This window comes from Myotis myotis, unplaced genomic scaffold (assembly GCF_014108235.1).
Source record: "Myotis myotis isolate mMyoMyo1 unplaced genomic scaffold, mMyoMyo1.p scaffold_m19_p_15, whole genome shotgun sequence".
In the NCBI taxonomy this organism is placed as follows: Eukaryota; Metazoa; Chordata; class Mammalia; order Chiroptera; family Vespertilionidae; genus Myotis; species Myotis myotis.
In genome coordinates this window covers 35,453,212-35,481,092 of record NW_023416319.1, presented here as the reverse complement: position 1 = coordinate 35,481,092, position 27,881 = coordinate 35,453,212, and the positions used below count along the sequence as shown (strand labels likewise).

Below are 27,881 nucleotides of genomic sequence, written 5' to 3'. Positions count from 1 at the left end.
ATCAGAATTTCCCAAGGCAGCCGCAAAAGAAAAGCACCAGCGTCAATAGCAACAAAAGTCAGAGGACCCACGTGGACATGAACCAATGTATCCGCAACAACCTGCTCTCAGTCGGAACTTTTAAGTGAATGGATTGTTACTTGGATGGGGTAAGGATACAGCGTAAATAGCTCATCTATCTATAAAGTCTCCTTAAAAGTCACCTCTGTTCAACAAATACTAATCCAGCTGGGTCCAGCTCTTGGCTAACTTCTTTTTAGACACCATCTCTCATAACCTTCATAGCAGTCCTGTGCAGTAGGTACTCTTATTTTCCCATTTTACAGATAAGATAGAGGCACAGAGAGATTAGGTAACTTGCCCAAGGCCACACAGTAAGTGTGGAGCTGGGGCATGAAAACAGTCCTGATTGCCTCTAAATCCTCTTAACCATTTTATTATACTGCCTTAATGATAGGACAACCCCCCTGCCTCAGTGACTTAAAACAGAAAAAGAAGTAGCGTTGGTACTGAATATGTCACTCTGTGGCTATCCTTTCCCTCTCCCTGGCTGTTTACTTGCTAGCTTTCTAATGATACTTAAATTATTCATTTGGCATATCTCCTTTTGTATTTTACCTCTTTTCTTTGCATGTGCATCATGCATCCTATATAATAAAAACCTAATATGCAAATAGACCAAACGGTAGAATGACAGGTCACTATGATGTGCACTGGCCACCAGGGGGCAGATGCTCAATGCAGGAGCTGACCCTAGCCCACAGGCCCCATGCCAGCCAAGGCGGGTGCCAGCGGGCCACCCCACCCCCTGCCCGATTGCCCTGCTAGCCGCCCTGCAGATCAGCCCAGATCACCGGCCAGGCCTAGGGACCCTACCCATGCACGGATTTGGTGCACCGGGCCTCTAGTATTTCATATCAGCAAATGAAGTATCCAGGAGAGGTCTGTGCACAGCAAGGTTGGAAGGAGTCTTTGCACTTTGGTTTGTTCATGAACTTGACACATACAGCCAGGCAGAGGGGGCCTTTTGATATTTAAAAGTCTCTGGTTTGCCAACCCCCAAACTTACAGGCCCTCCACATATTTCTTATGTTTTCTTCACATGAGCATGTTAAAGCTTAGAAGCAGAATCTAATTTTGTAGATTGTTATGTCCTTTAAGATGATGATGATAAAACAATTTTTACTCTTTGAAAATAATGTGTATAATAACCTACTGATTCTATAAAAAAATCTATATGTGTGACAAGAACATTGTCTATAAGGTTAAACAAGAAATTAAAAGCAGCAGCTACCTTTGGTGTTGGTGATTGAAAATGGCAACTGAGCAGATGGGGTGGGAGGGAGACTTTTCACTCAGCACCTTTCCTTACTTTTTGATATTTGAGTCACAAAAACTCATTGACTACCTTGAAGGCAATCAGAGGCTACGCCATCTTCACAAGATCAGTCAGTTAGGACTTAGTTATTCTAGAGACAGTTTTTCGCAAGCAGTGAGTGGCAGTTAAAAGCCTAAAAAGAGATGGTTCCTTTCCTGTACATAGAGCCCATGTCACACCACTGAGGGCGTAGAAATATGAAGTAATCAGAGAGTAAAATGTAAATTGTGTCACATATTAACAGGGTCTGAAATCACAGAACAAAAAGCGGAACTGCCGCAGGACTTCTCAGAGCCTTTAATGTGCCAGTGTGCATTAAGATCTCCTAAGAGGGGGTGGACAGTGTTTCCTAAAGTTATTTAACAGTGGAACCCCACTGCCCTTCAAGGAGTATCTTACAGAATTGCAGTACTAATTTTGTGTGTATGGAACATATTTTGGAAAATGCTGGATTGTCAAGAACTCTAGCAAGTGAGAGACACTGTCGAAGCTGTATGCGGAACTTTGAGTTCCTCAGAGCAGTATTAAATTTGAATCACACACTCACCAATGCAGTATGTCTGAAACTAAGATCCCTTTTGAATAAAAATATACAATACGTTTCATTCAGGGACTAGTGAGTGAATACCTGTGCAAGGTGCTCTGGGGGCTCTGGGCCTACAGGCAGGAGTAGCTAAGGTGTCTGGTACGGGGATAAAACTGCCTCCCGCAGCAGAGGGAGGACCTCAGCTATCAAAAAGGGCTGGTTCTAATTCCACAGATGGCATGGCCTCCTTTATTCTCATTTCTGAAGTGCTTGTGGTGAGCTGTGTGGCTCGTTACATATTGTCGGTGCCCATATCTACTTCTGAATAGAATTGAATATTAGCCCAGGCATTTGACAAAAGCAACACTCCACACCCTTCAGACCAGGACAGTGAGAGTGAACAGGAACAGGATCCGAGGCATGGGTTGTGCAGGGAACATTCATCTATGTAAATGGGCAACTTAAGTCCCATGTTACGCCTGTAATCCAGTGGGACTGAGCTGTTACTCCTAAGTTGCACCACGAGTAGTAACGGGCTGGGATCCAGGTGCATCGTCACTGTCATTTGTGTCTAGGGTGAAGCTGCACTCAGGAACCCTTTACCAGCAGAGAGAAGCTGGGAGAAATGCTCTGGAAGTGAACCTTTTAAATTGACACACGAATTGAAAGTAATAATAAACAAAGACCACTTGGAAGTTGAATAAAGCGTTTTTATACTAGTATATGCCATTGCCTCTCACAAAGTCCTCCTCACAATCTTGAGAGTGAAGGAGGTGCTCACATCTTCATTATACAGAAAGCAAAACAGAAACGCAGAAAGCCTGATAACCTGCCCTTGGTCACACACCCAGCAAGTGATCATGCTAGGAATCAGCTCTACCTATTCTGGTGCCAAACCTCACATTCACTTCAGTACGCCTCATTTACATGGACAGAAATGCTGTGCCCCTGGGCGAGTTTATTCTAAAACCTCACTAGTCATGTGAGATAATATTAGGAATTCAAAAGGACCTCCTTCCTCGCTTTGTCACACACACCTTGGTTCAGAACTTGGGAGATGTACCTTGTGTTAAGAGGCTTTTAGAATGTATGTGAAGGAGGGCGAGATAGAGGTCAGAGGTCATTGGGGAGGATTCCTGCACGGGGTGAGTTGAGGGCCTGGATTTCTCACCAAATAATATATGGTTTGCATTCCAATCAACTTTTTATCCCGCTAACATACTGAGCTTTTTCTCTGCCTGCGCACTCTCTCACATTTCGTTTGTTTGCTTCTAAGCGCCCTGTCTTGTCCCTTCAAAGCTAATCTCAGACCTACTAGTAGATGTGCATAATAGCCACCTAAACAAATGTGAAAAATGCAGATTTCCTTCTCCATCATCAGAGATTTCGATTCACTGGGTCTGGGAAAAGCCTGATGATCTGAACTTTTAACAAACCTTTTAGGTGATTCTGTTACACAGTTTAAGAAGCCCACACTTCTTCAATTCTAAGAGCCTGCAGTGATATCAGAGGAAGTCTAGTGTTTTAAATAATTGTTCATCTTCCTCATCAATACCTCTTTGAATTTGTTTAATTTCACAATAATAGAAAATCAGTGTGATTTAACCCAATCAACATTCAACTCAACTCTGCAAACACCTCTTGTTTACTTCACACCAGGCGCTGTGTGAGGCTGTGGGAATATAAAACATGATCTCTGGCCTCCAAGAACTTATTAGAGGAGATGGATGAGTACACAAGTCCCGTAACAAAGTGGTTTTAAAAAGCAGAATTATTGGGGTACTCCTAAAGCACACAAGAGGAGGGCTCAGCTTGCCTGGAGGCCTGGGGTGCTCCCAAAGGAGGCAGCATTTACGCCGAACTTGGTTTCAACATGTCCTGGTAGAGAAAGGGCGTTTAGCAAGAGGGGACGTGATGAGCGAAGATAAGGAAAATACACATGTGTTCTTGGAGCCCAGAGAAGATAGAGTAGAAGTAGAATATAGTTGGAATAGGTAATTAAAATAGTTTTCATTTTCATGGCCTTTTACAATATTTAATTTAATCCTTCCATTGGAGAATCTTTTCTATTTGAAAGATAAAAATACTAGCAAGTGACTTGTTATTGAAAATAAATTCCACAAGACTTAGAACAAGATACTAATTGTGTGTGTGTGTGTGTGTGTGTGTGATATTGAGATCATAGAGTGTCATTGCTCTGTTGTCAATGTGGAAGGGATATCAGTGACTGATAAAGCCACATCCTGAAAGAGAAGAAGCGTATGTAAACATCCCACATTGAAGTACAAAATTCTATGTGAATCTGTGGCCTTCCTTTAAAATGCGCATGTATTTTCCAGTTCTGGCTGTCGTTCTCCCACTGTCTGTTCTCATTGTGCAGATCTGTGCTTAGATTTGGGTCTGTCTTACTTTTCTCCTCTGAAGGACTCCACGATCCTTTGGAAGGGAGATGTTTCCATGTTTTGAGGTCAGGGAAAGGTCAGGATGGGCCTAAGACAACCTGTGTTACCAGACAGCATGCATTCTTCTATAAAATGTGGGAGGCAATGTTCAGAGGCCAAAAATGTCAACTTCAAGGGGTTTCCCTTACCCAAGTTGAGCACTACAAAATAAAGTAAATTACATAATGTTTAATCAGAATAGGTGGCAACTGTATAGGAAAAAATATTATCCCTAATGATATGCAAAGGGAACATTGATATAAGATATATAAAAATGTAATTATAATTCAGAGAGGGCTAATTTGATAGGCCATATTTAGTAACTTATGGATTTTTCAAATTAAGGGAATCCTATATAATAAAAGGGTAATATGCAAATTGACCAAATGGCAGAATGACCAGTTACTATGATGTGCACTGACCACCAGGGGGCAGATGCTCAATGTAGGAGCTGCCCCCTGGTGGTCAGTGCGCTCCCACAGGGGAGTGCTGCTCAGCCAGAAGCTGGGCTCATGGCTGGCAAGCACAGATGTGGTGGTGGGAGCCCCTCCGCTTCTGCAGCAGCGCTAAGGATGTCCTACTGATATCAGTCGGAAATCCTCCGAGGGCTCCCAGACTGCGAGAGGGCGCAGGCCGGGATGAGGGACCTCCCCCGCAAGCGCACGAATTTCATGCACCAGGCCTCTAATATAATTATACATGAATATTTTGTCTGATCTCTTAAAAAATCAGTTTATAGTTAAGTACCTTTTAGTTCCTATATGAGCAGGAAAGAATAAACAGCAGAATTGAGGGTAATTCTAAGGAAAGTAGGTGCTGTAGCGGAATAACAAAGACCAACCAGAACTGGTAGAACAGTGTCCACACTTCACGGGCACCGGTGGTCACACCAGCTAACCCAGGGGCAGAGGTGTGTCACAGTGTGTTCCAAAAGGATGAATCCGCCTCCTTTCTGAGATTGGCCCTTTTCCTTTAGTCAGATGAGATATAAAAATACTAAAATCACTGAAACTTTTGAGAGGCAAACCTGGGAAGAAATGCAAATAAAATAATAGTATTTAAATCTAAGGTGTTAACATTTGAGAAAGTAGTGTGTTTTTTTTAAAAAAAATATGTTCTTATTGATTTTAGAGAGGAATGGAGAGGGAGAGAGAGATAGAAACATCAAAGATGAGAGAGAATCATTGATCGGCTGGCTGCCTCCTGCATGCCCCACACTGGTCATGTGCTCTGACTGGGAATCTAACCGTGACCTCCTGGTTCATAGGTCCATGCTCAACCACTGAGCCACGCTAGCCAGGTGAGGAAGTAGTTTTTGTGTCAGTGTACAGGTTGGCGTTTTACTATTTTAATAGTGCAAGTGTATACTTTTAAAGTGTTTAATTAGTAAAGATAATTTACTATGGTAGAATTGTGGTTTTAATAAGCAAATGTTGAGAAGTATTTGCATTCACAATCAATATTTAAATATTTGGGAAATATTAATTAATAAAAATATGTTTTAAATTATTTTAGTTATGAGGATATTTAAAGGAATGTTGACTGTTTAATGATTAAAGAGATATTATTTCATACATTTGTAAGACTATTAAGCTGAATATTAAACAACAAAAGTAGGATGCTTAAATCTTAAATACTTATTAATGGTTACTGTGATAGAGTTCATTTAATTTAATAAGCATATATTACATTTATGTATCTATTTATTGAAATACAACTAACATATAACAGTGTATTAGTTTTAAGTGTACAATATAATCATTTGATATATGCATAGTACAAAATAATCACCACAATAAGTTAACATCCATCACCACACAGTTACAATTTTTTTTCTTGTCATGAAAACTATCAAGATCTACTCTGTTAGCAACTTTCAACAATTTAGCATTGGTGATTATAGTCACCATGCTTTCCATTCATCCCAGGACTTATAACCAGAAGTGTGTACCTTTTGACCACCTTCATCATTTTGCCCACCCCTTACTAATCTGTTCTCTGTTTCTATGTATTTGGCTTTTTTTTTTTTTTTTTTTTAGATTCCACATATAAGTGAGATCATACAATATTTAACTTTATCTCATTTATTTCACTTTGTATAATGCCCTGAAGTTTCATTGATGCTGTCGCACATGGCAGGATTTCCTTCTTCATATGGCTAAATATATTCCCATACATTATTTTGAAATGAAAATTTGAAAGTGCAGATTAAGAGCAACCATACCCCACTCCCTAACACACCACAGACTCCCACAAATACAAGACAGATGAGTGAATCAGCACAGTTACTCAGGGGCAGTGAGTGTCTGACCCCAGCTCAGTATTTTCTTCCACACACACCTCATGCAATGGTGTGCCTACATGTGACTGGAAAGAAGGGGAATTGGTAATGGGAAGCCTGGACAGTCCTGGCCATTTGCACAGGGAGTGGGACATGGTGGAAAGCATGCTGGGAAGGAGATGCGATTTATTGTCTTAAGTCTGCCAATAGCTAGTGTGTGATTGGGGGTAATCTCTTAACTTCCTTATGCCTCAGTTGCCTCACCTGTTTAATGTGGAACCTAGAACTGCGTTTTCTAATGTCTTCCAGTTCTCCTGTCTCAGCAATAGAGGGAGTCTTGCTAACCTCTCGGGCCTGGCTCCTCAGGAAGCTGTCTCAGCATCTACAAACAGGAGCTCAAGAACCCTCGACATGGTCCAACTGTCTTCTGTCCTCTTCAAATTCAGACATTAATTGAAATCTTTGGTATTGGCTGCGTGTTCCTCCCATTCTCTTTGCTTCTATGGGTTACTCTTTTCCCATCATTTCATTGCACTTTTAGAAGGCAGGGAAAGTGGGTCAGGCAGCCACCTTGAACTGTTATCTCCTCATTTGACTTTGAGTTGAATTTACCCTACCAGGGCCTGGGGTCCATCCCTCTCCCTGTCACAGACATTCCCACGCAGTTATTAAAATAACAGTCTAAATAAACAGATAAATCTAAGGGGTTTTATTTATTTAAAGTTTGACAATTGGCTTTCTTAAAATACAGATTTCATTATTTCCAAGTATTTCAGGTGCTACCTGCCAGTGTTTTCTCTTTTATTGTTGATAGTGTTAGAGATGTCTCCCATTTTCCTTCTCCAAGCCCCTCTCCGCCCCCCACCCCCGTCCTTTACCTCTCTCCACCCAGCGCCCCCACCAGCCTTCACGACATTGTTGTCTGTGTCCCATGGGCTACGTGCCTATATGCATATATGTTCTTTGGCTAATCTATTTTTAACTTTTAAAAATATTCCCATCCTTCTATGTTAGGGCAAGCTGGGAAGAGAAGGTAGAGTATCTCATATTTTAGGGGCAGTGGGGAAACTGCCATAATTAGGCTTTGGTTTACATCAGTGTTCTCAAATTTTCACAAGCATCAACATCATTTTGAGGGTTTGTTAAAACACAGATTGCTGGGCCCCAACCCTGGAGTTTCCGGCTCAATAGGTCTGGAGTGGGGCCCGAGAACTCTCATTTCTAGCAAGTTCCCAGGGGATGTCAATGATGCTGGTCCAGGGACCACACTCTAGAGCCACAGGTATATTGAAAGCAGATGAATAATTTATTCTGTTTAATAAATATTTGTTGAATACCTACTCCATGTCAAGCATTGTTACAGGCACAGGGGCATAGGAATGAGCAAAAGAAATGTGGTTTCTGCCCTCAACAGCCTTTTCTGATGGAATTTTCCAGTTTTTGTCTAGAGGTTTGGAAGTCTCTTTATAGTTCAATATATCACATTCATTTTCTTCTTTGTGCCTCATTAAGGTTCTCCATTAGGTCCATCCTTGCCTATAACTAGACTCTGTTTCTCTTCCCCACCCAGCCCTTAATCAGCTTTCCCCCCCACCCCCCTTTTTTACTGTAGCAGTTAGGAGTCCCTAGCATATCACTTACCCTTTATTCTAGACACTGTTCTGTATTTCTTTCTGCTTTATCTGCACCCTCACTGTGGAGGGCAACTACGAGGCAATGTCTTACATTTATTTGCAATTCCTAACCCTCAGCTCCCCTTTGAACATTCTAGAAGCTAAACATGAGCTTGTTGATAGATTCACTTGGAACCCCATCATCCCTTTGGAGGAGGTGGAGTAGAATGAAAATTGCCACCAACACCAACAACCTGTCAGACCACACGGTCAGACACTGTTTGTGGTGGCTGGAGTGGAGTAAAGGGCTTGGAAACCAGGGAAAAAAATGAGTGTTTGGTTTAGGATTTTGCTAACTGAGAAAGAGCCAAGAGTGGTTAATTTCCCTTTCAGGATAAAAGTCACCTTGTAAACAGGATTTCTGTCTAAAAAATGTAATGTGGTCCAAAGTTATGGAATCAAGTGGCCATTGGTATTTTCTTGTCTAGTATATCTTAATTTTTCTAAAAATTAGTGCTGAGCCAGTTATAAGTAACAAATAGGTCCGAGATCACATTTTTATTACAATTGGATTAACTGGAAATTAACTGGCACAATCTGGTCCAAATATATTAAGATCACAATGAAACCCTGTTTACCCTGAAATAGATTGCTACATAGACATAAGAGAACAGTGCTTCAAAGCTGGAAGGATCTTTAGCACAATCCAGGAATTACAGTATCAGATCGTTAAGTGAAGCTCTCGACCTGGTCTCATCCAGTCTGAATCTTTCCTCTGCCACCTCTTGGGCCATGTGATCTTGGGAAATTTCTTCATCTCTCTGAGCCTCAGTTCTCTTTTGTGTAAAGATATAAAAAAGCATTCCTTAGTAAAAGACTTAATGGGAGAAATAAATGGTGATGTAATAAGGTACATGAAGTGCCAGTACAATGCCTAGCACATAGTAATAGCTCAATGAAATAGCTAAGTGGCAGTTATTATGTAGTTCAACCCTATCATTTCACAGATGAAGAAACTGAGGCTCATTGTAATTGTGGTAATTTAGGGACAGAGCTCAGGCTAGAATTTAGAATTTCTGAATTCCAATCCAGCACTCGATTCAAGATAATTGGCCATTCATCACTCACTTTGTAATTTGAATCTTTCTAATATATAATTTGTGAAAACTGGAATAGCGAACTGAGCTAAAATAAATATTTTCCACTTTATATGAAAGTTTTGTTTCAAGTTGAATATACATATATAACCCACTTATGAAAAGGACTATTTCTAAGCTCTTCAATAGTATTTAAAAAGTCAATCACAGACACTATTTGTAACCTAGTCATATCAATTATTTAATTGAAAGGTCTTATTCTTGGCAACATTAATTTGAGTGTTGACTAAACCGATTGTAGGTGTGTAATACATATATGTATACTTAATAAAAATTGCTGCCTCCTCGTCACGAAGCCCCACCAATACAGGAAATTCCTACTATAAGAGATCCCTAATAGAAATATTGTCTCTTGTGAAACCAAAGTCATTACACCAGCACATCTAGGTCTGTGTTTTAAAACTTGTGATGGTCCAAATATCCTTCAAGCTCTCATAGAATCGTAGGTTCGGCATCTACTTAGCACTTACTATATTCCAGACTTTGCAGCCAACATTAGTCAACCTGAGAGTTTCTCCTCCTGTTCAGCAATAGAACATGGGGAAGTTATGGCTCATTTATTTTTCAATATAAGCTCCATCAGATTCCAGGTAGTTTACCTGGTCCAGATGGGAGCCAGTTGCCATGGACATAATAGCTATTCAATATACAGTAGCTCAATTGAAAGTGTCAAAGATGTTACTTGTGTGATAAAAGTGATTAAAATTTCATTTAAAGAATGATTCTGCAGAGATTGTGCCCAAGAGGAAGCCTTGATCTAATTTTAAAAAAACACACACACAGAAACCAGAGAGCAGGATGAATTTTTTTCAATGACAATATGATTCCAGATAAAAGCTCTATTAGCCAGGATGATTTGGCGTGCAAGAGACAAGCAACTTATTCTAGAAGAAAGAGGAAATGTGCTGGCTCACAAGCCAACAGGAAGATAGCATGGGGCTGGCTGAAATCAGGGACTGGAGGGCCATTGACTTTCCCCATTCATTCTCAGACCAGCTTTTCCACCAGGCAGGAGACCTGTGTGCTACCAGCTATGGGTTCATATTCTTTACAGCCTTGGAAAGGGAGAAAAGAGCTGCTCTTCACCCTGCTCCAGTTGAAATAACCGGGGGAAGGACTCTGAAAGATCTGCCTTAAGCCACATGCCCACCATCACAATTGTCATGGCCAGAGATGTGAGGAACCCATGAACAGAGGCACCTCTCTGAGTACATTAGATCCATCTATCGCTGCTAGCATTTATTGAATGTTTTCCTTGTGCCAGTCCTGTGCACTCTCTCATTTACTTGTAAGGGAAGGATCATGAATACAGAAGGCATCTGTAGGGACACACTGAATTGTCCTGAGGGACACAAGGGAGCCTGGCCTGGAAGAAGAAAGGGAAACCCTAAGTCACTAGTGAAAATAAAAAGCTGGATCCACACAGCACGGTATCTCCTCTATTCTTGAATCAACAGGAACAGGAGTGAACTCCAAAGGCAATCCCCTTCATCACCACGTTCAGCCCCAAACACCATCTGAAGTGGTATGGATTCAGGTTTTAAGGGGTCTGACGTTAATACAAGTTGGGGGGAATTTCTCTTTTTATGAAAAATATACCAAAACAGTTTACTTTTGCGAAGTTTACAGCATACTACCATCTGAGCACACTGTTAGTGCCCCATAGCTGTGTCCCTCTGAGAGAGCAATCCTGAAATGTAAGCTTCATCAGCTTCATGACACATCTGCCTCTAATAACACTTATCACAGCAAACTGAAGTTGGAACCAGATTTTAAATAGACATCTAGGGTCTCCAAGGTCACACTCTTTTTCTAGAATACCACCCTACAGGATCCCTCCCCATTGGCCCTTGTCTTTTGAGAACTTCTAAAATTCAAACTCTTTACTAATTGATATTATTCTTCTACCTCAGTTAACTCAAATTCTGAAAAATGCATTTTTTTATAATTATCTGAAACTGACTCCCAGATTTTTTTCCTTCTTTAACAAAATGTCATCACTGACTAAGGAGAAATGGGTTTGAGTTCACCACTTATTCCAAGGCAAACTCTTTGGCCTCAGTGTCATGGACTTGAACCTGACGTTCCCAGCCACTGCAGGGCTGAAACTGATAGTCTAGTCATGTAGGGGATTTTCCTGACTCCGTGTCTGTCTCCCCATGGCTGTTTATTTGTACTGCTGTCTGCTTTGGTTTGGGACATTGACCTTATAAGTTGCTTCCCCAGCCCAAGCCTGTAGCCAGAGAACTAGGAGTTTCCCTCTGTGCTCCTCACAGCCAACTAAAAGGAATTGGCTCTTGATCCACACTGTTTAACTGAAGAGGGAGAAGGGGAGGGAGAGGAAGAGGGAGAGGGAGAAAGGAAGGGGGAGAGGGAGAAGGAAAGGGGGAGAGAGAGAGAAGTCTTTTAAAATCAATGCCAAGCCAGCTGCGCCTCTCTGAACAGCTGAGTCATAGACAATCAGGCAGTTCAGTTGGAAGGCACACTGTACATGCTAACTCTTGGGTTCCGGCTGGAGCGGAGGATAGTTAAGTAAAAAAGGAGGAGGAATCAGAAAAGAAAGCCACAATTTAATCTCAGATAGCACTTCACTCCGAGGCTCCCTGTGATCAGAGGTGAACAACAAGAAGCTGGTTCCCCTACAGATGAAACTCCATCCTCATGTGGTTAGTCAAGAATCCCTTAAAGAAATCTGAACGTTGCTATTTAGTTTTTTAATTCATAAATTACAGTAATTGCTAGAAGATGCTGGCTGCCGCCTCCTTATTGGAACTGGCTAAAGGTTGTCTTAAAATGTCAACCACTGAGTCACAAATTCAGAATCAGCAGTGTCGTGGCTGGATCTGGCAGTCCCAGGAGGTACAAGAAGGTCATTATTACAGAAATAGTTGGAGTGAGGGTTATAAGTCTAAAGTTTGTCTGAAATAATAATAATAATAATAATAATAATATCATCATCATCATCATCATCTCCAAAGTATGGCAAGGGAGGCTGGAAGGTAATCTAAAGAGTATGGATGTGAGCGTAGTGGAACGCCATTCTCTTGGCCAGGGAATTCAATCCAGGTGGCTCTCCCTGGGCAGTGCAATAACATGTGCCCACTAGGAGCATGGTTTACTCATAGGAGCCACTGGCTTATTTGTGTGTGACACAAGAATCTATCAACTGTCTGCTATCACCGGTATGGCTGTGGCTAATGACAGGTCTCTGTGACCATCTTGTCTACCCAAATGTCTAAGTAACCCCCAAGGCCTGCTCTTTCCAATTTTATGCACAGAGTATGGAATGTTTCAGAAGAAAACCACAGTGCCATGCTAATACGATTCCCTACAAAACCACTGTATCGAGACACAGCGAGGCCCAAGGCTGGGCAGTGATTTTTTAATTCATTTCTTCTTACTGTTGTCAGTTCTTCTCTTCTAGACACAGACTAGACAGATAAAACAAGTGTGTGTGTGTGTGTGTGTGTGTGTGTGTGTGTGTGTGTGTGTGTGTAATAAGGAAATAAGCACCATCGCCTCCTCTCTGTTGATGACCTGAGTACCCTCTTACCTGAGGCCTCTGCTGCCATCTCCCCCTTTTCTCCCCAACTCCAGATCTCATTTTGCTCTAGGGCCCCCTCCAAATGGCAAATTCTAGATTTAGATCATCTAGAGTGTGGTCCAGTCAGAGTCATCAGTACTGTATTATCTTAAAGAGGCAGAGCAGTGGTTTCACATGATTCTAATGTGAAGTCACCAGCCATTATAATCTTCTATTTTACATGTCAAAGGAGCAAGCAGATCACTCAACCTTTTATCTAGCAAACTTGTGCACTGACCACAGAGGGGTTGAATTTAAGAAGTGGGAGATATCTGATCAACAAGTTATAACAGTTTTGCTTGATGATTAGGTCTCTTCCACTACTTAGATTATTTGTTCACTGCTCCACTCCAGCTGGTTAGCAAAGATGGATACTATCTGACATTAACATCTTCTGGGGCTTACCTACTTTTGAGAAGATAATTTTAAAAATGAAATGTATTGTCACAAGTCCTTCTGGGTTAAGTCTAAAATGAATTTTGACTCTTCACTGTGATCTGTAAACAAAACTTTGTGTTAGTAAACAAAACTTTCTCACTAACTCTCTTTAGTTTGAGCAAATAAGGCCAATTCTACATAATCAAAAAAAGTTCAGAATCAGAGAAATCATCTATGTAGAGGCAACAGAGTTTCAAAAATGGGTCTGAAGTCAGATTTTTCTGCTGGCCATATGACTTTGGCTTCTAACTTAAGTCTTCTGTGCCTTAGCTTTCTTGTCTATAAGATGAAGATAGTAATTGTCCCTAATAAGAGTGCCATAATTATAGGAATAAGTGACTTAATATGTGTAAAGCACCTAAAATAGTGTTGGCACATGGTAAGTGCTCAATCAATCTGTATTATTGTCTGAACCATGGTTTGTCCCTTTGTGATCAATGTCAAATTCAGCTTGCAGACCTATTTTATTTGGCCCACAAAAATGAGTATAATTTTAACATTTGAATGCCTTTACTGAGGGCATATATGCTGGAAGCCAATTCCAGCATGTCATAATTGCAAGAGTTTCATCGAAAGGTTGATGGAACTTGGGGACTCAACAGGGTTGAGTCACACATGTAGTCACCTGTTGAGAATGGCTGAGGGCATTTCCCCAGACCTGAAAAGGGATGATTGCTTGGCTGCCAGACAGCTCAGGGCATCTTAATCTACATGTTATTGCCTCCTACTGGCCAAACACCTGAACAGCCATAGGCTAATTCCCCCAAATCTGACAATGCCTCTGTATACAAACCCTGACCCTTTGAAGTGTGTATATTTTCCTCGCCTCAGGACAAATTGTGTTAATAGAAAGCATGGGGTCCTGAGACAAGGAGATCTTAGTTTCCTTTAAGCTAAGCTCCTCTGATCCCCTAATGCCTTTCAAAATTATGCTTCGTCTCTGGACTCCTATTTAATCTACACACAGTCTTCTCCAGATTGCTGAACCCTTCTAGATGCTGGGACAAGAACCCCGGCACATATATGCTCTAGTTTTGACTCAAGCCCCACCTCTCCCGATTGTGTCATGTTATCAGCTTGGCCCTGAGTCTGGAATGCAGACTTAGTAGGGCAGAAATTGTCAATGACATGTTTCATTGCTGACTCATCAGTGTCTAGCAGTTAGATGGGGCTTTCCTCACTATTTGTTGAATGAACAAATGAGTTTGCACACACACAATTAACCCTTTCTATAATAAACCCCGCAAAGAGCTGCCTAGCTGTGGCATCAAAGTCTCCATGACAGGTATTCACTACTTCCCATTCTGTGTATGGATATTTCTGTTTGTTGGGAGTTTATTTGTACATTGAGTCCAAGTCTCCTCAGTAGCTTTTTAATTCTCATTCACTCCTCTGACATTTTGAAACTTTTGGAGAAAATCTTGACAGAGAAAGAAATGAATACCCAGGAAACCCAGTGACTCTCAGGAAGTCATGGCCCATTGTTGGGAATCCCAGCCCATGAGTACACACTTCCCTTGGGAGTCAGCAGGCACCTTTGTATCATGACTTGGGAGTCTCTAGTGCAGGGGTGTGCAAACTTTTTGACTCGAGGGACACAATGGGTTCTTAAACTGGACCGGAGGGCCGGAACAAAAGCATGGATGGAGTGTTTGTGTGAACTAATATAAATTCAAAGTAAACATCATTACATAAAAGGGTACGGTCTTTTTTTTTTTTTTTTTTAGTTTTATTCATTTCAAACGGGCCGGATACGGCCCGCGAGCCGTAGTTTGCCCACGGCTGCTCTAGTGCCTTGAAATATCTGTTCCTCTGACAACCATTCAACCATCAAAGATTCATTCCTTTGAATCCTGAAGAGTTTGTCAAATCTGTTGGATAATCTTCTCTTGAAATGCAATCGTGAGCTCTTTCCTTTACCAACCAACACCTCAGTTATTCATTAATCCTTTGATAAGGGTGAAAATGAACAAGAAGAATGGGGCACAGAATAGGCCCTGAGGAGAGAGACACATGTTTAAAGGATGGGGATTCAGGAAGGAGAACAGAAGAGCCAAGCCTCATCTACTTCACAGGAAAGCCAGACACTGCCCAGATCCACATGCGGCCTGATTAGGATATTGCTCAATGTCCCTTGGGGAAGGAATGGGGGTGGGGACAGGCAGTGGCTAATTTAATATAATCAGCATGCAATAGGCTTCTTCACCATTAAAGGAAAAAAGGAAAGAAAAAAAAAGCATCCATTCGTATACTTTCTAGAATCTCAGTCCTAGCTGGAAATGGTTTTAGGGAAAGTGAGATGATGCAAGTCCAGCTCAGCTGGAATCACCCTCATTCCCTGGCTCCCCTTCAAACAATATAAATCTTTCATCAGGGATTGCATCTCTCTCTCTCTCTTTTTCTTTCTCTCTGGAGTAGTGACTCTTAAACTCTTTTGATCATGTCTCTTTGAGGCTCTGTAAAAGTTATAAATCCTCTCTCCCAGAAAAAGTGCACACACATTGAAAAAAAAGTTTAAATATGTTTTTATTGATTTTAGGGAGAGAGAAAGAGAGAGGAAGAGAGAGATAGAAACATTGATGAGAGAGAAACATCCATTGGCTGCCTCCTGCATGCCCCCTACTGGGGATCAAGCCCGCAACCCAACCATGTGCCCTGACCAGGAATCAAACTAATGACCTCTTGGTGCACAGAATGTTGCTCAATCAACTGAGTCGCACCAGCCAGACAACACTGATAATTTTGCTTGTAACCAATACCTTCACCGCTGCTAAAACCAGTGCTCATGGACTTAATTTAGGAATCTTGTCTTTGTGGTTGTTTCATCAGTAGGATCTCAGTCCATTCTTGTGAAAGAAAGAAAAAAAGGAAAAAAGGAAGGGAAGAAGGGAAGGAGGGAGAGGGGAGAGAAGGAGGCAGAGAGGGAGGGAAAAAAGGAACAGGGAGGAAAATATCCATGGGCTTCTCTAGAACTTTTTAAAATTTCAATTCAATAGTGGGGACTTAGGTGAGAAGGATGATCTAGATTTACTTCTCAGGTAGTCCTCTTATATGAGTGTGGTCAACCATCAGAGGAACATGGGGCTAGCCATTGATTTATATTTGATTATTTTCTACAATATTCATATCCTTGGAAAAATAGTCATAATATTGGCCTAAGACCTTTGAAAAGAAAATTAGCTGAAGTAATTGAGGATTTGGCCAATAGGATAAAAGATCTTGGAGAATTTAGAGATGTTTGGAATGGAGATTGCAGCAGCCTTGCCTTCCCCCTCTTCCATCTCTAATTCTGTGTAGGAACAGATGGAGGTGAGAGAAAAATCTTCAAGAAAATAGTCAAATGGTAGATAGGCACCCATTGGGAGGCCATATCTAGTGTGTGGTAGATCTCTCTGAGTCATAATAGAAGTTGGTAAGTCAGCATACTAATTAGCTTATATTAATTAGCTTCTTTAGCTCAACTCTATTGGTTTTATCATTCCAGCTCCATTCATACCTACATTGGTAATAATATAATGGTTTTTCCTTTGGGAAATGACTCTGCTCGAACTCTAAATTTTAGGTCCATGTGGTTACGGTCGTCTGATCCATCCCTCTAGCTCTAGAGATAACATTTGGACTATATCTGGCCTATCAGTGTATTGCAACCTTTCAAATAATTGACTTTCAGGAGCTGTGAGACCTAAGCCCAACCAATGAGAGTTGATTCTGGGATGCTTGGACTGGAATTATTGGACTGGAAGCCAGGAGGGTATACTAGTAAGCCTGGGTTTGCTGGGGACTATGAATGGAGAAGGCAGGTGTGTGCAAGGAGCTAAGACAGAGGAAAGTAGGGCAGAGATGGAGAACAATCAGGTCCTGGAGGATCTTTGAACCCTTTTATCCACCTCCCCTGAAGTTTTTCAGATACTTTTTTTGGTAAATGTTTGACCTTAAGCCACTTTGAATTGGGTTTCTGTTCTTATGAATAAAGGAGTTGTGTCTGCTATGTCTCTTTTGTGGCCTCTCATTTTTTCGTAAGAACCTACCATTGTGGCTCTGACTTCTGTAGATTTTCCCCACTCTCCTTATTTTATTATGTTAGTGTTATTTCCTTGGTATGTTTAATAAAGCCGTTTTTTTTATTATGGAGTATGAATCAGAAGGAGGTGCTCAGGGAGTGACTGTGCTCAGACTGAGGTCCCATGTTGGACCATTCGCTGGGAAACTGTCCCTGGGGCTTGAGGTGTTCAAGAGTCCAGAAAACCCCCTGGAAGGAAGGAAGTGCTCTGTACAAAGAAATTAGTATGGAGAACCTCAGTTGAGGAGATTAGCACCTGTGTTAACCCATACTGAGCAGCCTGTCAATCTGGTATCCAGCATAAGATGTGCCATTGATTGTAAACTTGAAAAATAGTAAAGGGCAGAGTGTGCTTAGGAAAAATGGTAGAAGCATTTAGCAATTTTCAGGGCAGAAATACTATATTACTAAATAGCTCTTAGAATAGAAAATAAATAAATGAATCCTATATAATAAAAGCCTAGTATGCTAAGTGTCCAGTCGTCCAGTGACCAGTCAACTGTTCAACCAATCAAAGTGTAATATGCTAATGATATGCTAAGGCCACTCAACCACTTGCTATGACATGCACTGACCACCATGGGGCAGACACTCTGACCAGTAGGTTAGCTTGCTGCTGGGGTTTGGCCAATTGGGACTGAGTGAGATGGGCTGGACACGACCTGGAGCCCTCCCACGGTCCCTCCCTGGCCCTGATCGTGCACTGGTGGGGGTCCCTCGGCCTGGCCTGCACCCTCTTGCAATCTGGGACCCCTTGGGGATGTAGGAGAGCCAGTTTTGGCCTGATCCCGCAGGCCATTCCCCTTGGGAGGGTGCCAGAGGCAGGGCCCATGGCTGGCGAGTGCTGCTGTAGTGGCATGAGAGACTGGTTGGGCACGAGCTCACAGAGGCATAATGGGGCCGGGATGAGCGGTCGTTGGACTGCGGGTTTTGGCACAATCCCCACAGGCTACCCAGAGGGACCCCACCCATGCATGAATTTGTGCACCGGGCTTCTAGTAAAAGTAATAATTATAAGTTATTAAATTCAGCATATTATACTTAAGAAAGCACAGAATGCACAATATATTTTAGGGCTATTTTTTTTGTTGTTAATCCTGACCCAAGGATATTTTTTCATTGATTTTTAGAGAGAGAGGAAAGGAGGGAAGGGGAGAGAGAAACATCAATGTGAGAGAGACACATCAATTAGTTGCTTCTGGAATGCTCCAGACTTGGGCTGGGGATAGACCCCACAACCCAGGTTTGTGCCCTTGACCAGAAATTGAACCCATAACTCTTCAGTGCGCAGCTGATGCTCTAACCACTGAGAACACTGGCCAAGGCTATTTTAGGAATATTTTAATCTACTCCAGTCATGAAAAATTTTCAAAAGATTTGGCATGGAAAAGAATAAAGTTTGAATATCTGGAAAATTTGCTTATATGCAACACCTTTCTCTGATGATGCCTGATTAAACAGAACACTATTGCATTAGACATTGTCCTCCCAAACATGAGTTCTGTAAAATATTCCTTTGCAAAGTTTATGCTAAACGATCCCAGAAGAGTATTTTTTTTTATATTTGAAAGAAAAGTTATATCAAAAATGCAATTTCATGGGCAAAAAGGAGAGCCCCAGAGTCACCAATAGCCTGGAAACCAAATACTAACAACCTGGCCAGGATAGTAGTGAGGTGTCCAGTACTGGTTACTCAAGTCTATGTCTTTTCTCTCCTAGCCAAACAACCCCTTCCCATCTAGATCTTATAAAACAGTGCCCCCAAACCTCAAACCCCAAGAAAGTGGGCCTCTGAGAAGTATCAAGAGAGAGTAGGATACCTCACCACGTCCTCGGACACTAGGTAAAGGGCCATGAGTCCTATTTTAAGAATAAAGAAATTGAGAAACCCACACATCTAGTCAGAGGAAAAGGCAGAGACTCAGAAATTCCTGGCTTCAACAAGTACATTTGCTGCTTCTCATCAAGTCCTAAGGTCAACCAAATGGTGACAGATTGAGGCCTTTAAACACTTCAAGGCAGACGACATGTCAACCAGCACCACCTTGTGGAAGAGGATTGATAACTCAGAACGTTTCTTCAACACTTTTGCAGGGTTGCTTTTTCATTCAATAGTGGACTTGGGAGAGCTGATTCTGCATCAGGCGCCTGTGCTGGAGAAGTTGGAAGATTACAAGAAACAGAAATAGATATGCTAAGAGCTGGAAATATTCTGGCCTATGGAATGCTCCAGAAATATGGGGAAAGAGAACTGAAATGGTTTCACATTATCAGCCATTACTGGGATTTAAGTTTATAAAATTAGAAGGCAACCCTAGCTGGTTTGGCTCAGTGGGTAGAGCATCAGCCTGCAGACTGAAGAGTCCCAGGTTCGATTCCAGTCAAGGGCCCATGCCTGGTTGCAGGCTCCATACCCAGTAGAGGGCATGCAGGAGGCAGCCAATCAATGATTTTCTCTCATCATTGATGTTTCTATCTCTCTCTCCCTCTCCTTTCTTTGAAATCAATAAAAATATATTTAATAAAATAAAGTAAAATTAGGAGGCATATATTCTAACAGGACCAATGATAGTATTCATTACATTTAAAAGTAAAGGCCATATTTAAAATATAATCTCATGGGCAAAAAAGGAGAAAAGGTAGAGCTATTTAGAGAAACACTGAGGGTTGGCTCTGCCCATTCTCCTTCATCCATTGGCCATCTGTATTCAGTCCATAGAAAGGAGGCCATGAGAATGTGTTGATGAACAAGTGCTCAGGTATACAAGAACTAATCTTGAAACTTCCTATTGAAAATTGTATTCCAACCCTTGACCCAGAACCAGAAAAACTGTGATAAGGGCCTATAGCTCTCTTCATTGTGGCTGGCAGATTGGGAAAAAAAAATATGTAATTGTTCTGATTTCAAACCACTTCCTTCTTGTCCCAGATATTATTAGAATGGCCTGATTGATATCTGGTTTTGAACTCCCAAGCATATATGTATAATTAGGACTCTTGAGTGCCGATGAGCAAAACCAAGCTGCAACTAGCTTAGTCCAGGAAGAAGGAGTTTATTGGAAGGTTTCTGAGGATATTTTATAGTCAAAGAAATCGTTGAACAACAAACTGTGGAGAGAGGAAAGGTGCCTCTGGACCTCTGAAACAATGGGAACCAGGGGCTGGACGGTACCTGGGCTCTCTTGCCTCATCCTGGTCTGTGTCTGGGTCAGTTTCACTTGTTGTCACAGTGAGCCAGCTTTTCTTTTGCGGTGGGAAACATGACATCCAAATGGCTCTCCTTACAGCTTCTGCCACCTAAGACAGGTTGGACCTGTCCTTCCCTCAGTTTTGATTTTTTAAATTCCACGGAGGGACTGACTCACCAGGCGAAGGTCAGACGCTTATGGATGCTGTGCTGATAATGCTCCAGATGTCCCTACAACTTACAAAACAATGGCATTTTGGAATCACCACTTCATCCTCCCTTGAGACCTCACATTAGGCAGTTTCTCAAACTAGGAACCCTGCTTCATTTTGGAACTCTCTCCCAAATATGTCCTACAGATCCATGACCACCCAGAATTCAACAGGGATGGGTTACTTACCAGGGGAAACCAGAACTGCCTCCAGGTCAGTTGCCGGAGGTCCAATCCACACCCATATTCATATGGGAGAGCAAGATAGTTCTAAACATTGATCCAGAACTGAACAGAATCATAATACTGCATGTTCATAGGGTTAACAAGGCAGAAAGTGTTGTAGCCTGGGGTTTTTCTGCCAGAGGAACACCGGAGGAAGTGGATTTATGCCTTTGCCCAGGTTCCTTGGGTAGTGAGAAGGGTTATCTGTTAGGAGGTTGCAAGGGTTGGATTTGAGAACAGAAAATCTAGGCTTTCCTGTGGATGCATGTCCATCCCCGAGTCAGGTCTCAGGTTTCAAAATCATAGCCTATAAACAGCATGGCCGGCCGTACTTGGAGCTTTGTTCCCCTGCTCTAGAAAGTTGAAACCCCTTTCCCCTCAGACTGTAAGTCTGGAACCAAATTAAGTCCAGCTTGGGTCAAATAATTCTCAAAAGTGACAAGTGGAAACAATGGATTGAACCTTCAGATGGTTGAATTAGTGTGTTCTTGTCCTAGTTTTCAGCTAGTGTGGGCAACTGGCTTGAAAATCAATCTAATACAAGATAGCATTCTAAATTGTGATTATTTGCCAGGGTATAAAAGACTCTTGGTTAATATCAATTTTCTCCTCTTTATCCTATTCAGGTAAAGATTTCTCATTCGGTAATTGCAGTGAACCCAGAAGAAGGGGTGATGGTGAGAGGGGAGAGGTCAATTAAGGAATGATAGGTAAGAGCCCCAAATATGAGTAACTAATTTCACTATCATTGTGAATATTTTATCCAAAAAGTAATAAATGATGATATTTAAATGGCAACTCATGCAAGAATTGAAAAATCATTAATGAAAGGTAGAGACATACCATCTTTGGTGGAAAATACAGTATCATCAAACCAACAGGATAATAAAAATTAACTGAAATAAAACTGAGAGGATTATCAGCAGAAGGGGTCTTTGGTGGAAGTGGGGCAGGTTGCATCACAAGACACTATGAAGCCAACAACTCATCAAAATAAAATGACTGTGATCAAGGTAGATGAAATGGGTGAGATCATAGATTCAAGTATAGATCATATCACCTAATAAGACAATATTTGTGATTGTTACAATTAAATGTTTCACTGTAAGCCCTCGTTTTTTTTTCTATAAAATAGTTGCTTTCTGATATAGAAGAGAAGAATGTTTAATTCATTGGTTGGTGCTAAAACCATATTGCTGATTCAAGCATAAAAAATATCAGCAACCACAAAATAATTTAAAGTCAATTCTCTTTTGTCTTCTTTATTGATTAAGGTATTACATATGTGTCCTTATTCCCCCAATGCCCCACCCTCACCCCACTCCCGTTCATGTCCTTACCCCCCTGTTGTCTGTGTCCATTGGTTATGCGTATATGCATGCATACAAGTCCTTTGGTTGATCTTTCCCCCTTACTCCTCCCTCCCCTACTAAAGTCAATTCTTTGTAGATATAAATTCATAAAGCTTACCACTCTGGTAAAGATGAAGGAACTTGCTTCTTTGGGGCAATGGACACTCACATTTTGACAGAGAACACCCAGAAACTCCACTCCAGTTTCTCTTCATCAGAATTTGGTGTATGCCTAGTGTGGAGAGGATTTCATATTTTAATAACCTTTTAATGTGTCCAATGCAATGATGCTGAGGAGGATATCCAGTGAGACCTGAGAGGAACTGGATGATGGGAAGGCATCTAAAGGGAGCAGAAAAGAGACATACAACCTCAGGAGGATAAACTAGGAATCACTGCATCTACATTATTGGAATTAGGTTCCAAGTTGAAAACTTTTTACTTGTTAATTTTTCATTTACCTATATATGTACTACAAATAATTGTGGTAGACTCTGGAGATACAAGCATATAAAGGCACACCAGCACTTCCTCTGCCCTCTAGGACCCCAAAAGCTCTTATGGAGGATCAACTTATTTCACTCTTACGTTTGTCAAGGCTCATTTGATTGCCAGAATAGAAATGCACACAAGTCTCCTAAACAAGCAGAATTAGTAGGATTAGAGTTTTGAAAATGTGAGGATCCAAAAATCTCTCTCTCTCTTCTAGATCCTACTCTTTTGTTTACAGAGTAAATCTTAATTGATTTCTTGATATTCGAGTTTCAGCTTTTGAAACTATTAGACTTCATAGTTGTAGCACCCTCTGATGATAGTCTTTTGGAGCCCAAATTCCAAATCAATAGGAAACTCTGATGAACACAATTTAAGCCAGGTATCAACTTATGCTTTCAACAAATATCTATTGAGCACCACAGAGGACAATACACCATTCATAACCCATACATCTACGTTTAGGATTGGAATGGGGTGGAATGCAGCACAGACAATGAAGAGTTAATTTTATAATAGACATTCAGGATGATAGGTGTCATGAAGAAGAATAAAGATAGGTAGGAGGTAAAGAATTAAAAGGAGGTGCTATTTTAGAAAGAGACTCTGACAGAGTCTCTGGGGAGGTTGATGAGAGGCCCTAAGGAAGTGAGAGAGCAAGCCCTGAGAATAGGTGGTGGAAGAGCCTTCTAGTGAAGGACAGGCAAGTGCAGAAGCACTGAGATGGGCCCAGAAAGAAGACCCCTGAGACTGAAGCACAACAAGCAAAAGGAAGAGTGGCCCACAAAGAGGTCCAAGATGGAACCAGGACACATCTGTCTAGTTGGTGTTCAAGACTTGGGGAACTATTAGAAGGAATTAAGCAGGAGAGTGCCATAACCTATTATTATTATTATTATTATTATTATTATTATTATTATTCAGTGAAGTTTGCTCAAGGTCACCCCAGCCAGGAAGTGGCAGACCCAGGATTCAATTCCGAGGCCATCTAGCTACAGAACCCAAGCTCTTCACACCATGTGATTCCCTCTCATTATGATGCAAGATCTCCTAGTAAGCTTTCCATGAAGGTTTTCAGATTTAAGGTTCATCAATGCTTCCAAAGGCATTGGACTTGCACCTTGAATACAGTGATAGAAATATAGCAGTTGGAGCCTCTTTTATACTTAAAGGACACATGCATCTTTGCTTTGACAACTCCACTCATTTAGTTCCCCACTGAAAGTCCTTGTTTCAGCTGCCACATATCTATAGAACTATTCAGAATAGATTTTACTCCATCCCCTACTGCTCAGACATCTTCACTCTACCTACTGAAAACAGCATGTGGATTACCCTTTTTAAGCAAGAGGGGAAAAAAGATAGTTAACCAGGATCATACAGCAAGGTAGCAACTATTCTGACAACAGCAATCCAGAAAGAATGTGAGAAAATTTGCAAGTGGATGCCTTCTCTAAGGATACCCCACTTCCAGGAATTTCTCTGTAGAGAACATGAAAATTGGAACCCAATTTCTTTAGAATTGAGTAGTTTTCAAAGTCTATGTGCTTTGTTAAAAAAAAAAATCTGTGGTACATCTACACAATAGAATACTATGCTGTGGTAAAAAAGACGGAGTTCTTACCATTTGCAACAGCATGGGTGGAACTGGAGAGCATTATGCTAAGTGAAATAAGCCAGTCAGAGAAAGATAAATATCACAGGATCTCACTCATTTATGGAATATAATGAACAACATAAACTGATAAACAAAAACAGATACAGAGACAGAGAAGCATCGATCAGACCATCAAAACTCAGAGGGAAAGTAGAGGAGGATGGGGGTAAAGGGGAAAGATCAACAAAAGCACTTGTATGCATGCATATAAGCCTAACCAATGAACACAGACAACAGGGGGGCGAGGGCACGAGTAGGGGGTGGTAGAGGGTAATGTGGGGATAAGGACACATATGTAATAACTTAATCAATAAAGAAATTTTAAAAAAGAGTGAATGGTGCATGCTCAGCATAAAAGATTGCATAGAGAAAAAAGCAGAGCACACAAGATGCTAGTTCTTTTCTTCAAATTATAGGATAACCTTGATGGACTAATTCTAATGGACCAGGGCCTTAATTTACTTAAATTGCTGCCCTGTGTCTGCCCTGTTTGTGTGAAGATGAATCAGATAATGCAGCAACAACTTTATTATAAATAACCTCATACCTAGGTGCCAAATAATACATGGCAGGATGTCTCTCTCACACATACATAGATTTAACCCAATCTGTTTGTGGCAACAGGACTGATAAATATCAGTTCTAAATGGTTAGAACAGATATTTAATTAGCTTCATTCATTCATTCATTCATTCATCCATCCAATAAATATTGTTTAAGTGCCAACTACATTCCAGGCACTATTCTAGGCCCTGGAAAAACAACTCTGGGAATAAGAAAGATCTTTTTCTCATGAAGCTTATATTCCAAGGGAGGTAGTCAAAAAGTAAACAAATAAATATGTAATTTATCAATTAGTGATAAATGCTGTGAGGAAAAAAGTAAAGCAGTGCAAATGTGATAGAATGAAAGGAGATTGAGAAGTAAATTCTTTTTATCAAGTGTGGTCACAAGAGGTCTCTCTGGTTAGGTGACATTTGAGCCAAAATATGGCCAAAACATGATCAGAGAAAATGATGCTTTTAATGACCATATTTTGCTGAGCCACAGAAGAAGATGGGGCCATTTTAGGAATTGTTTCAACAAGATTTTGAAAGAAAACATTAACCCTTAGTTAATTAGAAAATCCAACTGACCAGAATTCTTTCTAACCCTTTTTCATAAGCATTGAAGTGATAGGAAGACACTGATATATACATTAAGCATTCTTATTATTCCACTAGATGCCCAGTGCACGAAATTCATGCACTGAGGTGGGCGGGGGTGGGGGTGGGGGTTTGTCCCTCAGCCCAGCCTGTACCCTCTCCAGTCTGGGACATCCCTCTCACAATCTGGGACTGCTGACTCCCAACCGCTTGCCTGCCTGCCTGCTTGACTGCCCCTAACCGCTTCTGCCTGCCAGCCTGATCACCCCCTAACCACTCTCCTGCCAGCCTGATTGACGCCTAACTGCTCCTCCGTCAGCCCAATTGCCCCAAACTGCCCTCCCCTGCAGACCTGGTCCCCCCCATTGGCCTCCTCTGTAAGCCCGGTCGCCCCCAACTGCCCTCCCCTGCTGGGCTGTTCACCCCCAACTGCCCTCCCCTGCCAGCCATCTTGTGACAACATGGGGGCAGCCATCTTGTGATGACATGGGCGTGGCCATCTTCTGACCACATGGGCGTGGCCATCTTGTGACCACATGGGGGCAGCCATATTGTGCGAGGGCGTGATGGTCAATTTGCATATTATCTCTTTATTATGTAGGATAATAATAATATTATCCATAGATAATATATCTTTAGTGGAAAAAGAACAATTTTCAAAATCATTGAAGGGACTGTGTAACTGGTGAATTCTACTAAGAATCCCAACTTCATCTCTTAGTGATTTTGAGTCAATTGGTGAACCTACCCAGGTTTCTTTCACTTTTTCTCTGGAAAAATGATAATAATACCTGCCCTTTGAACTGCTTGTGAGGGTGAAATCAGATGCTATATGTAATATCTGGGCATCTAAGATATGCCTAAGAACAGCTTAATCTTATTACCCCAAGGTCCTTAGAAAATTACCAATCCATGAAGAGTGTCACAAAACAATGCAATATACAGAAAATTTTATTTAGTTTCCCAGAAACAGAATTGTAAAATTTATGATGTCCAGGAAACCAGTGGCTTAAATGCACTTAAGATTTATTGACATGATTATTTTACTACATTGTTGGTGGCAGTTTCTCATCTGGACTATTTGTTTAAAGTTTTTTATTCCAACTCCATATTAGGTCAACAGATAATAATGAGAATGAGTACCATGTCTGGAATTTTATGCTGAGCCCTAAGACTACAACAGGCAGTTAAACATGCTAGGCATATACTTGACATAGGCTCTCATAGTCTGCAAGATTAACATTTCCCCTTGATCCAGTGGGGTGGGTCCAGTGAAATGGGCACCCATGAGTTTCCATGTAACATTCATTATAACAGTTTTGGAAACCCAGTACACACTTCATTGGATTTCCCTAAAATAGAATGAATGGGACCTGCTGAGTTCTATTTTAAACTTGTTTGCATATTATTTTTCCCTTTATTGCATATTTATAGCCTTGGGATTAGAAGAAAATTCCTGCATCCTGTCTAGTACTTAGAGCTCCATGTGGTGGTTCCTTTATAATATATTGAATAGTCTTTTTTCTCATTTCTGTTGGTTATTTCATGAAGCTGGTGGCATGAGAGCTACAGGGTGCTCATGACTCTGCTTTTTCCAAACTTATTTTTAAGTTTTCCATGAACAAACCTAGTAAGTAAAGATTGAACCACTGTTGAACACCACCATGCATCCTTATTCCAAAATCTTTCTCCAGAGGTTCATGTCACTTTTACAGGCTTCCTCAAAATGGAAAGGTGAGATCTTGCTCCATTATAAACCCACTTTTAACATGGGCATGAACTCTACTGGAGCTAGTATTGCACACATACCTGGAATGAACTGCACTGATCCTGATATCTGAGAACTTCTCTAAGCTGACAGCATTGGAGGAGAGTCAGCCGACCCCGGGGAGGATGAGAGCACCTGATATTTTCCTGCTGTTGCAGAGGCCCTTGGATGCTTACTAACCCTGGACTAAGTGGACTTGTCAGCTTTGATTCCCACCACCAAGTGTGAAGTCAATGGGAAGCACTGAATCCTGTTCTCAGATGAGCATTTTGATAAAGTGATAGTAATCAAATCCATATGAAGAAGTTTATTACTGAAATGAGTATCACTTTAATATAATACTGTGTACCTCATTTTTAAAGTTTAT

The 27,881-nt window shown here is 41.2% G+C and overlaps 1 long non-coding RNA gene across 1 annotated transcript in view; it reads left to right on the top strand.

The window, feature by feature from the left end:
- The window catches only part of LOC118670050, a 119,676-nt gene extending 97,874 nt beyond the window's left edge, over positions 1 to 21,802 (top strand). Inside the window, exon 4 of the long non-coding RNA XR_004972206.1 lies at positions 21,727 to 21,802. This is a non-coding gene — a long non-coding RNA (uncharacterized LOC118670050). The remainder of the gene's footprint in view (positions 1 to 21,726) is intronic.
- Positions 21,803 to 27,881: the final 6,079 nt, after the last annotated feature.